A 15854-nucleotide genomic window follows, 5' to 3' on the forward strand; every position below is an offset into this window, starting at 1 on the left:
TCTAGGACAGTAGATCTCAGGCTAAACCACAGTCACGTCAGAATTCTGCTCAGTTCATTTAATAATAATCACACAATTTGAGGATAATTTCATTCTTAACAAATGCAGTTGGTAAAAAGTGTCTTTTTAAATGTCCTTAAAATCTGATACCTCTGATAGAAAATGGTGTCGAAGCCCCGGCGACTCGTTCTGGAGTGAAAAGTGCGGACGGACGCACGTGGCGTGCGTATTAAACTTCGTTTTTCGTAGGCTAATACTTTCTGAACGAATAGGCTTGTATATCGTGATCAACCTCCTTCTGTCAGCATTGTACAGTTTTCTCAAAAATTTCGTTGTTAATAGAACCAAATCTGCATTATCGTGTTCATAAAACATCCATCAGACATTTGAGACCAAGCGCGGATCTTCATAGCCTGTGTCTAACACCGTCAGAGCCTGTGTCTTCTTTCAAGCGTCCTTTTCTCTGGCAATGCTAGATTAAGGCTTTGACCGGGATGTTCTTTTGTTAAATCTTATGTGGTACCGCCTGATTCGACTTCTAATGGTTAAGTGAAGTGTTTTCTTCGCGGTACGGTCTGGATTCGTAAATATTATGAAGACGAGCTTCGGCTTCAAAGGGTTAACCAGCTGATTTTCGTAATGGTGAGGTGTAGTGTTTTCTTCGCGGTACGGACTGGATTCATAAATAATATTCAGACGATCTTCGGCTTTAAAGGGTTAAGCTCAGCCTATAACCACTCGTGGAATCTTCGCCTGAGAGGCGACAGATGATGGATTGCATCGTCAGCGACTTATATTTATCACTGACGCGAGGACTTTGGACGTAATAAAGCCGGCATGGAACGGCGTGTTTTCGTAGTGGCATTGTGCGTATTGGACACATAAATACTGCGGTTTGACGGATGGGTCAGTAATTCCAGACGAGAACAGCGAATCCAATCTGCAGAATCTTGAAGGTTTTGATGACCTTTTCTCAAGAATTATACACGGATTTAATTGATGATAAAAAAAACTAATGTCATTGGACATTGGAACAGGAATTATTCAGAGGCGAGTGGACACTACAGTTCAAATCTTGGCGTGATTTTCCTCAGACATTTCGGGATAGTTTCTAAAACTATGCTACAATCGCTTCTTACAATTCATTAAACCATCATCCGAAACAGGACCAGGGGTAGATCAGGCAGAAAAGTGACTACGGACTGGACGACTGGGGTTCGTTCCGTGACAGGGGACATAGAATCTTTGTAGCCTCCTGTCCAGTGGGTACTGGGGTCCTTTCCCGGGGTTAAAACGCTGACCATTCGCTCCCATGTAGTTCAGAGATTAAGAATGAGTAGGAGCTATACTTTTACCCCCCCCCCCCCCAAGCGCCTACGTGGCGTATAGCGCGGCAAGTTTACGTTTTATCATTCGACATGTTGTCGAGTCGTTACATAGAGCCACAAATTTATAAAATAATCAAACCTCTTTGAAGAAGTAAGCTTTTGAAAAAGTTCTTTACCAAGTTTCGTCTGTATTCAGTACTTCACGGCAATCATAGAATGACAACCGGCTTCTGTGTTTAATTCCTAAGCAGCTGATGTTCCATAGTAAACTGGACAGAGCCCCATTGGTGAGTGGCCTTCGAAAATTAACAGAAAGTCAATATTTGTCTTTTGAAATTAGATGGTAAACATTCTGTATCTGCTCGTTCAGTGAGAAAGATATCGAAGGCCACATTGAGTACTTCTTCGTATTCAGTAGGTACCAGTCCGAATCTTGATCTAATCGCTGGCTGTGCTGGTCGGAAGTGTTATCTAGTTTTTTTTAGAACTTACAGGAAAATTTCATGATATTACACAGAATAAGATTTTTTCAACGCCTTAACTAGTTTACAAACATTCGACGCTGTAGAACTTAAGCAGTTATATAAATTACCGAGAGTGGAAATTGTACTTTGCATGGGACTGTACAGAACGTCGTAAGTCTTTCCGGAGGCCTGTTGGTTTCTTCCTAGGACTAGACCTGCTTACGAAATATTCTTCAATTATTTATTTTAATCCGTCTGATCACAATATTTAAAATTTCTTATAATTAAGATAATAAAATATCATTGATGTTCCGTATCGATTGATCGATTTACATTTCGGAACATTTACACAACATGTTTCGGTTTTTATAAAACCATCATCAGGTGTAAAATATATCTAAGAACTTAAAACTCAATTATGATTTCTGTAGTTTTTTGATGATGGTTTTATAAAACCGAAACATGTTGTGTAAATGTTCCGAAATGTAAATCGATCAATCGATATGGAACATGAATGATATTTTATTATCTTAATTATAAGAAATTTTAAATAAAATTATATTGTGATCAGACGGATTAAAAATAAATAATTGATATAATATTCACAATATGACGCAATTACACTATCTTACGAAATATTCTTCCTTTATCCAGAAGTTCCAGACAGCAGAGAACTTTGTCTCTGTCTTGTTCTAAATAAAATGAGTTGATGTTCTCCACGTCATTTGTCTTGACGATTTACAAAAGGCATCCTGAGGGGTGGGACGGGGGAGGGGGGCGAACATCGCCGCGCAGAATGTTTCTACCCCTTGGTCGGTGTTTTGCCGTCCATTTGCTTAAACCAAGCCATAACAAGAGAAGCGAAATTATATTATGACCTCGTGCAGACGGAAAAGTAACTTGACATAATGCATACAAATTTGTGTTATTTTATCTTGAGACACGGCTCGCCAAAGTTGCTAAGTGCCGGAATTAATGCAGATATTGCAGAGAACGCTAAATGTGCTAAGTTCGGTCAGGTTCGATCACCGATGTTTGTCGATGGTCGTCCTGAACGCTTATCGTCCGTCGACAGACGTTCGTCCATCTTTAAAGCGTTTGTACCACAAAAAAGTTTCACTTTGACTCAGAGCATCCTCACCAGATGCTTCCACAAGCACGCGGTGGGTTTCTACAGCAGTTTTTTTTTTTAAAACTTAAAGGAAAATTTGATACAGATTCTTTGCTCCTTAAAATCGCCGAACCACTACAACTCAAAAACGCACGAGACTCAAGAACGCGGCCTCTCGCCTTCACGGCTGTCGGCACACTAATTTACTAAGGGTACTGCTCGCCCCCATCTAGCGGCGGCAGGCCATTCCTCAACCGGTTCCCGCGTGGAATTCAAATTCCCCGAAATTTGGGTTTGTGATGACTTATCTTCGGATGGACCAGGTCTACGGTCGTGTCTTTGTTAGTGGTCCGCTCTGGAGATCGCGGCCTCTAGACGTACTGTTTGAATTACATTTTTAGTTCATTTCTGATAGTGACATTGTTTTAAATTAGATGTCATACCAATAAGAAACCCAAAACATCCGCCATCCTGAGTCTGAACACGTGATCTCTGGCCGGGATACGGAACCAGGATCTCCCAATTACGAAGCAGTTTTTCGGACAACTCCACTGCGGCGTTCGGCTTCATATTTTATCTCGATCGTGGCATCCGTGAGATGTGGGTTTCTGAATAATGAACCGAGCAGCCTGCAGGGTTAATGGAGCGTCGATCGGAAGACGACTAATTGTTCGTCTGCGATTCGTGAAGTGATGTTGAGTGCGAGGGAACGGGGTCACGGGGATGGACCGGATCGATGTCTTGTTCTGTCTCACCGACAGTTCCCTCGCCATGGCACAAAGGAATTCCAACGCAGTCACTGAACTTTCACAGAAATACTTGGACAGTCACGTGTCAGACGAAAGTCATGTAAAATACTGTCCACAGACCAGGAGAAAAGCCCTGCGGGGGTAGTCGTTTCTGGGGCGGTGAAGGTGGAATGTTTATTATCAAGTGGACTAGACTCCAATAGCAGCCCTCTAGTCACTACAGGGCTGCTATTGGTGGGAAATGTGATACGTCAGAGTTTTACGCTACTACACAGACTGAAAACATCAAGCAGTTAAGAGTAGCTTGTAGTGAGTGTACCTCTAATGTGTTCTGATAATATTCTAGATTAAATCACTTGCCACTGTGAGGTAATCTTAAAGCTGTACCAATCAGAACACGTGAAAGCCTGTCGTCTGTTGTTCGTTCAGTGGTTGTGGTTGTTGGTATCTATATTTTATCCCATACGGTGGTCTAGCGGTTAGAACGCTGGCCTTGTAATCCTGGGGGTCTCGGGTTCGATTCCCGGCGGTGCCCGAATTTATAACTTGTGTTGGGCAAGGCCGTGGTCTAGGCAACACGGAGTTTTCCTCCGTGGCATCCCAACAATTACTCCATTCACACACAGAAGAAGGCAATGGCAAACCACTTCTGGATCATCTGCCAAGAACGTATATGAACAGGTCCCAGTCCGAGAAAAGGATGGAAGGATCCTGTTCATATGGACCTGTCCTCAGACAGAACACTAAATAATAATAAGATGAGGTGGTCTAGCGGTTAGAACGCTGGCCTTGTAATCCTGGGGGTCTCGGGTTCGATTCCCGGCGGTGCCCGAATTTATAACTTGTGTTGGGCAAGGCCGTGGTCTAGGCAACACGGAGTTTTCCTCCGTGGCATCCCAACAATTACTCCATTCACACACAGAAGAAGGCAATGGCAAACCACTTCTGGATCATCTACCAAGAACGTATATGAACAGGTCCCAGTCCGAGAAAAGGATGGAAGGATCCTGTTCATATGGACCTGTCGTCAGACAGAACACTAAATAAAACATAAAAACCTCACAGCCTCCATCACTATGAATTACAAGAGAATGAATAATTTTCGTTATAACAAAAGAGTGCGCAGATGCGGTTGGTTACGTGTTTTGCAAACAGCAGGTGCAACACTTACCGTGAAGGTCGACTTCTGAAATGAAGCTTCGTACAATCAGAGAACCTACAACCCACAAACAGGGCCTCTCTGTGTATTAGACGTCAGGTTCTCGTGACGGTGAAAACGTTACGTTGGTCTTGTGGTTAAACACCAACATCAGACAGCCCTGACTATCGAGGCAGTACGTTTCACCTAAACCCTAAACCATGGCACCAATCTATGAGCCCACACGGCGTATTCTACCGGAAGACCGACATCGACCGGAACTCGCAGTATCTACTCTTATCGAAAGTTGTCTCTCTGCTGCAGTGAAACAGGACAGTAACAAAAACTTTCTGGGCCCGAATACAAAGTTTCAAACACATTAAAACAAAACGGGAGATAGAATTTAACAATTTGAAGCCGAACTAACCTAACCTAACCTAATACTTAAACATCCGGTCCGTACCTCAAAGGAAACACGACACTTCTCCAATACAAAGAGAAAATTGTTAATGCTGTTTCACGAAATAAACCCTGTTTACGGTGATAATCACAGGATTACTGACTGTTTAAGAAGGCGGTGAATATAGTTTATACAGGGCTTTAGGGTTGTCATAAAATTCATTGTTTACTGTTGGTATAATGTTGTTCCATCTTGGTATTGTGGTCCATGGAATTCGGCTAAGGACTCTTTCTGTTACAAAACGGTAATGAACACAGCCCAGCCGTCGTCAAAAGAGAGAATGTCCCAAAAAGATGATTTTTTCCCCCTTATAGCCTGTAATACTCTACGGTGGTCTAGCGGTTAGAACGCTGGCCTTGTAATCCTGGGGGTCTCGGGTTCGATTGCCGGCGGTGCCCGAATTTATAACTTGTGTTGGGCAAGGCCGTGGTCTAGGCAACACGGAGTTTTCCTCCGTGGCATCCCAACAATTACTCCATTCACACACAGAAGAAGGCAATGGCAAACCACTTCTGGATCATCTGCCAAGAACGTATATGAACAGGTCCCAGTCCGAGAAAAGGATGGAAGGATCCTGTTCATATGGACCTGTCGTCACACAGAACACTAAATAATAATAACAACAATTTGCACATTGCTTTGTTTAGTTTAATGTGACTTTAATAACGAACCATTGACATCCACGACAATTTTGTTCACAGATTACCCCCCCCCCCCCCCCCTCTCGCGCTGAGACGCAGGGTTGCAGATTTCTTACCCCTGACGTAAGCACACGCATCCCCTCTTGTGCCGTCTACGATGTAAACATTCAGGAGCGTCCTCCAACGAAATGGCGTTCCTAATTCAGATTGGATATACGAATGCATGAAGCACTGTTCGCATTGCGGTCAAGCCCCCTCCCCCCCCTCCTCCTCCTCTTCCCGGCTGTGACGTCACTGGAGTCAAGGCTTTTGTCTCCTAGGAGTAGCTGCCAGATACACCGTGCGTCGAATTCTATTGAACGGGATGGAGTCTGAATCAGTCGAACCGGAGGGGGACAAGTTATTGTTTCCGCTTGATTGCGGATGCGGGTACTGGGGCCCGCATACCTCTTGCGGTCCCCAAGAGTTTTCTCGACCATCTTCACACAGGATTGTGAGCGGAGATGGCTCAGTCGGTAAAATGGTAATGTTTCCTTAACATCGTAGTCTAGGGCTTATGAAAATTATTTTAAATGTCAGAAATTAATTACAAATGAAATTTAAATATATTTTAATACTTTTATGTCTGAATGTTAATGTAGCGTTTTTGTTAATTTATATATGTGCTGCATTTAGACCGTCTGAAAAAGGGATTCATTCTCTCCTGGGTTACGTCGGCTGTCAGTTTGGGAAAATCTGGGCTTTGGGATGGACAACAGCGGTTCGATCCCCGGGGGAAACAGCCAAAGCTTACCAGTCGCCTCCTTAACGCGTGGAGTATCGATTGCGTTCACGTCTTCGTGGCGTCTACTCTGAAGGTAGAGGAAATGTCGACATTTGTCCCGCTCCGTAAAAAACCTTAGATCTCATCTCGGTAGAGACAAAGTTGTCTCTGTTCTTAAATAAGTCCCTCGCCATTCAGAAGTGCGGGAGATTGGAGGTGGCTTTGAAACTTCTGTACCAGATAAAGGTGAGTGTTAGCTTTACGCTCCGGCCGCTTTATTCCCGGAGGAAAGAACCCCACGCATATTTTATAGTTTGTAGTTTTCTGCGAATTTATTTTTTATTTTATTTAGTGTTCTGTCTGACGACAGGTCCATATGAACAGGATCCTTCCATCCTTTTCTCGGACTGGGACCTGTTCATATACGTTCTTGGCAGATGATCCAGAAGTGGTTTGCCATTGCCTTCTTCTGTGTGTGAATGGAGTAATTGTTGGGATGCCACGGAGGAAAACTCCGTGTTGCCTAGACCACGGCCTTGCCCAACACAAGTTATAAATTCTGCGAATAGGATATAAAATTCGAGGAATATTAGAATATCAGAGGCATTGGGAATCCTGTGATATCTTTACTGCACAGGATCGACCAGGGTAACGAATAAACTGTGCCAAGATGATTATGAAGTCTCACGTAACTGAGGCCCGCGTACCCACGCTATAATGTTTCTGATGTTTTACCTACAGCATGAACATAGATTAATTATATTTCTCTTTTGTTTAATGGCATCCACTTGTACAGCTACGTACAAAAAAGAGTATTAAGTAAAGATGTCGATGGTTTTTGCACTCGTCGCGAACGACGAGGTGAATTTGTTTGCCCGTATTATATGCAACACCACAACAAATTTTCCGTTCCATAGTTATGATGGCTGGAAAGTCGGAAAAATCAAAGAAACGTTAAATGAACTTTCAGCACTCTAATAAAAAAGAATTGAATTATTATTATTATTATTATCTTATTTTGTGGTATTGAATTTTGTAAGTTTCTTCTGTTTTTTTATTATTTAATGTTTTTATTTAGAATTATTGAATTATATTACTTAGGTATCGTATGTAGCCCAGTTACTTGTGAAATATTATTCAATAAATGAATTGAATTATTATTCTGTTTTTTTATTGTTTAATGTTTTTATTTAGAATTATTGAATTGAATTGAATTATGTTACTTAGGTATCGTATTTAGCCCATTTACTTGTGAAATATTATTCAATAAATTGATTGAATTATTATTATTCTGTTTTTTTATTGTTTAATGTTTTTATTTAGAATTATTGAATTGAATTATATTACTTAGGTATCGTATTTAGCCCATTTACTTATGAAATATTATTCAATAAATTAATTGAATTATTATTATTCTGTTTTTTTATTGTTTAATGTTTTTATTTAGAATTATTGAATTGAATTATATTACTTAGGTATCGTATTTAGCCCATTTACTTATGAAATATTATTCAATAAATGAATTGAATTATTATTATTCTGTTTTTTTATTGTTTAATGTTTTTATTTAGAATAATTGAATTATATTACTTAGGTATCGTATTTAGCCCATTTACTTGTGAAATATTATTCAATATGGTACATTTATGTATTTAATTTCATTTGTATGTTTGTTTTTTGTATTTGTTATGTTTTACTTTTATTATTATTATTGAAATGAATTTAATTATTTATTATATTTCATCCTGTACTGTTGTTCAGTGCTTGACTGTTATTGGCCTTATCTGGCTGTTGTCAAGCACTTAAATAAATGAATTGAATTGAATTGAATTGAAAACTGAAGAGATGAATTACCTACATAGAAATGGTATTCAACTATCGTTCGACGTGCGTAGTGACGTAATGTAGGTCTACGTATTTTTCTCTTTGATGTTTCATTTTCCCAGAAATGCTGTTTCCGTTTAATTATGGATATTACTGTGTTATACGCATAGGCCTACTGTCTGCTATGAGAGGCTTATCATTTGATAGCAATGCTGTCGTCATTACCACCGTGTGATGGTCTATTTCTCTCTGCGTGACGTTATTTGACAGTAATCAAAAAAGAACAACTAATTAGTCTTTTTATGTGAAATATGGGTTCTAATGCACTAACGAGAAATTTTATTTACACTTTTAGTATTGGACGAAACGTCTTCTTACTGACGTGCATCATGTTTTGCATTCGAACCTTTGTAAATCTGAGTAGATTCATGAGAAGAATGGTTCTTGTAGGCTTACATTAACTGAAGAATTCACAACAGTTTTAAGCGTGCAAAGGAATGGCTTGGTGATTATGCACAATGTCACACCAAGAGAAAGGAGACCTCAGAAACTGTGATGTGTCGCCCCTTTTCCACCATCCCCGTTATCCTGTAACTTCTTTTATCGCTCGTGTTCTCTGTCCACACTGTTCATATTTTGTGTTGTAATTTAAATATGCCAGGAGACAATTTTAGGTTACGAAACAATTACTTTTACAACGACCAGCTTTTTAGAAAATCATGAATAATACTTTTCTGCTTGATTATTCATTTTAAAAAATACGAAGATGAAGGCCTCATTATGTTTAAATTCATTTATTGAATAATATTTCACAAGTAACTGGGCTAAATACGATACCTAAGTAATATAATTCAATTCAATAATTCTAAATAAAAACATTAAACAATAAAAAAACAGAATAATAATAATTCAATTCATTTATTGAATAATATTTCACAAGTAAATGGGCTAAATACGATACCTAAGTAATATAATTCAATTCAATAATTAAAAAAATAAGCAATAAAAAACAGAATAATAATAATTCAATTCACTTATTGAATAATATTTCATAAGTAAATGGGCTAAATACGATACCTAAGTAATATAATTCAATTCAATAATTCTAAATAAAAACATTAAACAATAAAAAAACAGAATAATAATAATTCAATTCATTTATTGAATAATATTTCACAAGTAAATGGGCTAAATACGATACCTAAGTAATATAATTCAATTCAATAATTAAAAAAATAAGCAATAAAAAACAGAATAATAATAATTCAATTCATTTATTGAATAATATTTCACAAGTAAATGGGCTAAATACGATACCTAAGTAATATAATTCAATTCAATAATTCTAAATAAAAACATTAAACAATAAAAAAACAGAATAATAATAATTCAATTCATTTATTGAATAATATTTCACAAGTAAATGGGCTAAATACGATACCTAAGTAATATAATTCAATTCAATAATTAAAAAAATAAGCAATAAAAAACAGAATAATAATAATTCAATTCACTTATTGAATAATATTTCATAAGTAAATGGGCTAAATACGATACCTAAGTAATATAATTCAATTCAATAATTCTAAATAAAAACATTAAACAATAAAAAAACAGAATAATAATAATTCAATTCATTTATTGAATAATATTTCACAAGTAAATGGGCTAAATACGATACCTAAGTAATATAATTCAATTCAATAATTAAAAAAATAAGCAATAAAAAACAGAATAATAATAATTCAATTCATTTATTGAATAATATTTCACAAGTAAATGGGCTAAATACGATACCTAAGTAATATAATTCAATTCAATAATTAAAAAAATAAGCAATAAAAAACAGAATAATAATAATTCAATTCATTTATTGAATAATATTTCACAAGTAAATGGGCTAAATACGATACCTAAGTAATATAATTCAATTCAATAATTAAAAAAATAAGCAATAAAAAACAGAATAATAATAATTCAATTCATTTATTGAATAATATTTCACAAGTAAATGGGCTAAATACGATACCTAAGTAATATAATTCAATTCAATAATTAAAAAAATAAGCAATAAAAAACAGAATAATAATAATTCAATTCATTTATTGAATAATATTTCACAAGTAAATGGGCTAAATACGATACCTAAGTAATATAATTCAATTCAATAATTAAAAAAATAAGCAATAAAAAACAGAATAATAATAATTCAATTCATTTATTGAATAATAAATTTACATACTTTTTCTTTTATCGCAGTTAAGCTCCTATCAACAGAAACCATCCCTGTCAGGACTCGAATCCGGGACAGTTGATCAGTGTTGAGGTCTTTGTTTCTGTAATCTCTTCCAAGTAAAGAATTCTGATCCTGGCGCCGTTGTATCTTGTTTAGTTTCGGGGTTAAAGGAACCGTCCTTGCCGGAAATCGATCACAGGACATTTTTCCCAGAGTTCTGACCTTCCAGTGTTCTCTCATTTGTCTTACGATCCACAAGCGAACGTGTAAAGGAACACGTGGACCCTCAATTTCGAGTTTAAATAGACCAATAGATTCTGCAGTGTTTACTAACGGGGAATACGACAGTTTCTTACAAATTCATCTTCTGGAACTCAGGACAGTTTTTGGGTTTGTGACCTTAGTTAATCAGATCCTTTCCCAGGGGCAAACGAAATTTGCCTTAGCGCAATTTGTCTCTGTCCGAACAACAGAAAACATCTCAGCCGGGATTCGAAGGAAGGAAACAAACATTTTTCTCTCACCCAGCGCCCGGGCAAGTTTACTAAAACCGGGCGTTATTTTTAAATAAGGGCAAATGAAATTGTAAAATTCTCTTCAAGCCTCATTTCATCACTTTTTAAATTTATTTCCTTCTTGTAGAGAAAATATTTAATATTAATTTATACTTTTTACAGTTCGGATGAAATGTAACCAAATTACATCTTTGAGTAATTCTCTTTGTATTAAAGAATGTGTAACGTAGCCACGGTGGTCTAGCGGTTAGAACGCTGGCCTTGTAATCCTGGGGCTCTCGGGTTCGATTCCTGGCGATGCCCGAATTTATAACTTGTGTTGGGCAAGGCCGTGGTCTAGGCAACACGGAGTTTTCCTCCGGGGGCTTCCCCGGTTTCTCCGTGGCATCCCAACAATTACTCCATTCACACACAGAAGAAGGCAATGGCAAACCACTTCTGGATCATCTGCCAAGAACGTATATGAACAGGTCCCAGTCCGAGAAAAGATGGAAGGATCCTGTTCATATGGACCTGTCGTCAGACAGAACACTAAATAAATAATAAAATAAATATAGAACGACAATTGTCAGCTTGCGTGCATTGTTATGTTACCTAAGAAACTTCATCTGTTTACTCGGCATTATTTTACGTTACTGCCGTCAACAATCCGCTTTCGTCAGTGTGGAAAGAGCTGAGCTGTGAATCGCTTGTGGGAGAATTGTGTTGTAGACGAGATACTTTGTGCTTTTAGAAAGGCTTTCACAATAACCAAAGGACTTTTCTTCTTTGAATTACTAAGAAATTCCTTCACTCTCTCCATTTTATTTTGACGGTGGACATCGAGGTCTCTGCCTCTTGAAGGAAGAATGAGGTAAACGCATCCTATTTATTAATATTATTATTATTATTATAAATTAATTACTTATTATATTTTATCCTGTAATCTGGTTTAGTGCTTGGCTGTTGTAAAGCACTTTAATAAATGAATTAAATTATTGCTTATAACATTCACAGGTTTTCATTTACATTTGTGAACTCTTTGAAGAGAATTAGGCTTGTCTTCTTTCTAACACAAATTCAATTCTTTATTCCATTGAATTCCATTTGTTTACGGCATCATTTATAATAAAAGAATTCCGTTAAACAGTGTGGGATTCGAATTTATAAAGAAATAAGACATGTTGGTAGCCGAAATTCTTGATGAAACTGTTTAAACCAGAGGTTCCCAAAGTGTGGGGCGCCCCCCCCCCCCGGGGGGGGGGGGGTTGTTTGTATGAAATTTTTTTTAACGAAATATGGAGAAACATTTTTAATATCCTTCGCTTGGTTGAGGCAGTTCAGCGGTGGCGGCCATCAAAACCAAATATCGTTCTACGATGAACCTGGAAAACGACCTTAGAGCGGCAATTTCAAAACTCCAACCTCGGGTGTGAAAAGTTATGTTCGCAGAAGCAACCACATCCATCCCACTAATCCATGTATGAAGCGTATATATTTTTTTTTTAAAGTTTTTAAATTAAATGCTTTGAATGATATATAATAAATTATAAAAAAAAAATGTATACTCATATCTAAATTTTATGTCAAATCTGTTTGCTTGCACTCGTTCTGGAAGGGGGCGTGAAATTTATGAAGTACATTAAGAACGTCGCGCAGCGGCCATGTTGCGGGACCACGTGGGTCTCTTTTCGCCAGGACACGGCGCGAACTCAGGTTGTGGATGGAGGAGACTACGGCGAAACATTGCAAATATACTAACACTGACTGTGCTTTCTCGGAAACCTAACACGGCATGTTTGGGGGACTGGGTATGAGACAAATACATATCTCACTATGAAGAGAAGTGTTCACTCACTGCCTTGGACGTGGACAGATTCTCTGTACGGTCCAAAAGTGAACCTTAGCGAACACAATGATGGACCATTGCGTTCATAAACTCTAGAAATTTCTTGGCAAGATAAATAATTATTAACTTCTCAAGAGAGACCTTGAACACAGGAAATGTTGAGTAGCATTTAACGGTGAGGACCTCCAACGACTTGACCTTCATAATAGCAATCCGTACAGGGGCATGATACTCTCCTTACCTAGTAACCATGAGCGCCATTATTCAGGCTGGTAGTTACTGGGACTTTACTATTGCCCTTTGCTAGGGGCAGCCAACCGTGTCTGCTTAATTTCCGTTGCCCCGAGGAGACCGAGAGAAGTCGTTAGTTGTAGCAGTAATTTGTGGATTACCTTCTGACGTAACAAACAGACGCTTCAAATTAAAACCGACACAAATCGTACGAGATTAAAGACGCCTTTCATCAAGGTCTTCCATTTTAATTAACACTTTAAATACGACGGTAACTATGTGTACCACCTGTTTTAATATCCAATAACAACGCATTCTGCCCACAGAGTATGAGTTTCGTATACTCATGATAAACTTCCCTAAGCGGTATTAAAGAACTGATCTTTGTAATAAAACGCGCTGTGTCTATTCTTAAAACAGAACAGGATTTTTAAACAGCGCTTGGATGAATTTCGTGTTTCTATTGGGTTATACTTACAAGGGAAAGGTCCGGTTGGTCATGTTGAAACCTCACCTGAAATTTTGCTCGTCTACAGAGCCCATCTAGTGACGACCGTCCACAAAATTTCAGCTGCTGCTACGTTGTGCAAAGGATGCGAAACAAAATTGCTCGAAATTCGAATTTACTGATGTGAAATCGCTGTATTTCTTAAGTTTATTGTACTCTCGGATTTCTTATGAATATAATTTCGCTTTTCGCAAAACGCTGTTTCTTTGGTGAAGATTCTCTCACCACGTGATCTGTGTTATCTATAGACTTTGGGTTCTCATTACGTCTTATTTCATTGCATTATGTCTGTGTCTTTATTGTGGTTTCAATCCAATTTCGTTTGCTGTCTTGGGAATAGAAACCCATCTCCAGGCTTACAAACCATTTAAGCTGTTTACATCGATCGGTCCAGATCGATAGTTTAGCTGTGGTCGATAGGTCGTGCGTTTTAAGGGAAACTGTTTAAACGTGTGTAGTGCACTGTTTTTTTTCCAAACTTGCGTCTAATTCATCTTTTACGCACGTGATTGTTTGTATCCTCGTTCGGAATCGTTCGTGATATTAAACGGATTTCCGAAGGAGAACTATTTTTCTAATTAAGAATGTGAACTTGTGGGTAGTTATCAGTATTTCGGAGCAACGTACTGCGTTCATCTTCAGCGTTTACACTGTTTTCAAACCCCTAAGACCAGCATCGTCGTCTTCACCGTTGTAAGAACTTCAAATCTCATACAAGAAATCAGATACCAGAAGCCAGCGTACAAACTCATATTTAGTAGACGTGTTCGATGTTTCTGAACAACAAATCCCTTTTTAAACATGGAAAGGGTTGATGTTAATACAGAACGGCCGTGCAGCTCGGAGATGGATCTTGTGTACTTGAGGAGAATTAAGAAGTAGACTGATTTCTCCTTCATTAGTGTGGAGAATAAGACGCTGGTTCCACTTTCGGCTGGATGACTTCGTTATGAGTTAGAGACTTTCGATTCCAGAGGATGTTGGCTGCCGAATTCGCTCTCAGACCACAAATTGCGAAGGGAAGTAATTACGTTGGGCGGGGCCCAACCATAAACCATCTTCCGGAAAATAAAACATTTCATAACAACACTGAAGAAGTGTACTCCAGTTTGGATTTGGATTTTTGTGTTCCTATTTTAATTGAATGTTAATTTGCTATATATTGAAACCTATTATTGTGGAATAAATATAAAAAATTACCCAGCTGATTACACTGCGTAACATTGAACGTCTTGGCTGGTCTCGGGTTCAAATCTGGGCCCTAAGATTTTTAATCATCCTCCTCCGTCCCCCTAGGAAGGCCATTGCCGCTTTCCAATTCATCATTCATGATTATTGTAAGGCACTTTCTCTGAATTCGTCTGGAGGAAATAAGGCTGTTTGTGTGATGTGGACGATATTGATTTGATGAATACTTACCGATGGGTTTCAAATTAAGAGCACAGCATTTTATCGTGAAGTTACCTACATTTCAATGAATTCTGAATCTGTCTTAGGCTGTGGCCAAACGCTTCTTATCCTCGCAATTCCAACAACGTTTAGTGTCATCGGGTGGCGCTGATGCTATTTCTAGCTGCCACTTACAATTGTATTCCAAAACTTGGCGTATGCAATGTTTAAAATAACCGCATTGATTTGACATTTTATTGTCCGTACCTAATTGGACAACTTGTGTTGGGCAAGGCCGTGGTCTAGGCAACACGGAGTTTTCCTCCGTGGCATCCCAACAATTACTCCATTCACACACAGAAGAAGGCAATGGCAAACCACTTCTGGATCATCTGCCAAGAACGTATATGAACAGGTCCCAGTCCGAGAAAAGGATGGAAGGATCCTGTTCATATGGACCTGTCGTCTGACAGAACACTAAATAATAATAATAATACCTAATTGGACGCGATGGGATATGCAATTCGGACTCCCCTGTACGAAGGGGCCACTGACGGCCATGCATTTCCTTAGAATGACAGTGATATTTCCTGAGTTGACTCAGCTACTACTCTAAGCGTGCTAAATAGATCTTACTCCCTGGAACAGAGTCTTCTTTGAGAAGCAGGT

At 38.3% G+C, this 15854-nt stretch overlaps 2 protein-coding genes across 6 annotated transcripts in view; both read left to right on the forward strand.

Annotated features, from left to right (window-relative positions):
* The window catches only part of LOC110834681 (band 7 protein AGAP004871), a 115007-nt gene that overhangs the window by 43088 nt on the left and 56065 nt on the right, over positions 1-15854 (forward strand). The window lies entirely within an intron of this gene.
* LOC110834679 (beta-1,3-galactosyltransferase 5) overlaps positions 1-15854 on the forward strand; it is a 69724-nt gene that overhangs the window by 43068 nt on the left and 10802 nt on the right. Inside the window, exon 1 of one of the 3 annotated variants that reach the window (XM_087343898.1) lies at positions 11842-12082. The exons of the other annotated variants lie outside the window; for them this stretch is intronic. The gene's annotated coding sequence lies outside the window, so the exon portion shown is untranslated. Of the gene's footprint in view, positions 1-11841; positions 12083-15854 lie in introns of those variants that run through there. 3 annotated transcript variants of the gene reach the window in all.

This window comes from Zootermopsis nevadensis, unplaced genomic scaffold (assembly GCF_977971745.1).
Source record: "Zootermopsis nevadensis isolate Lab colony 2312 unplaced genomic scaffold, Znev_1.0 Znev_ptg000007l, whole genome shotgun sequence".
Lineage (NCBI taxonomy): Eukaryota > Metazoa > Arthropoda > Insecta > Blattodea > Termopsidae > Zootermopsis > Zootermopsis nevadensis.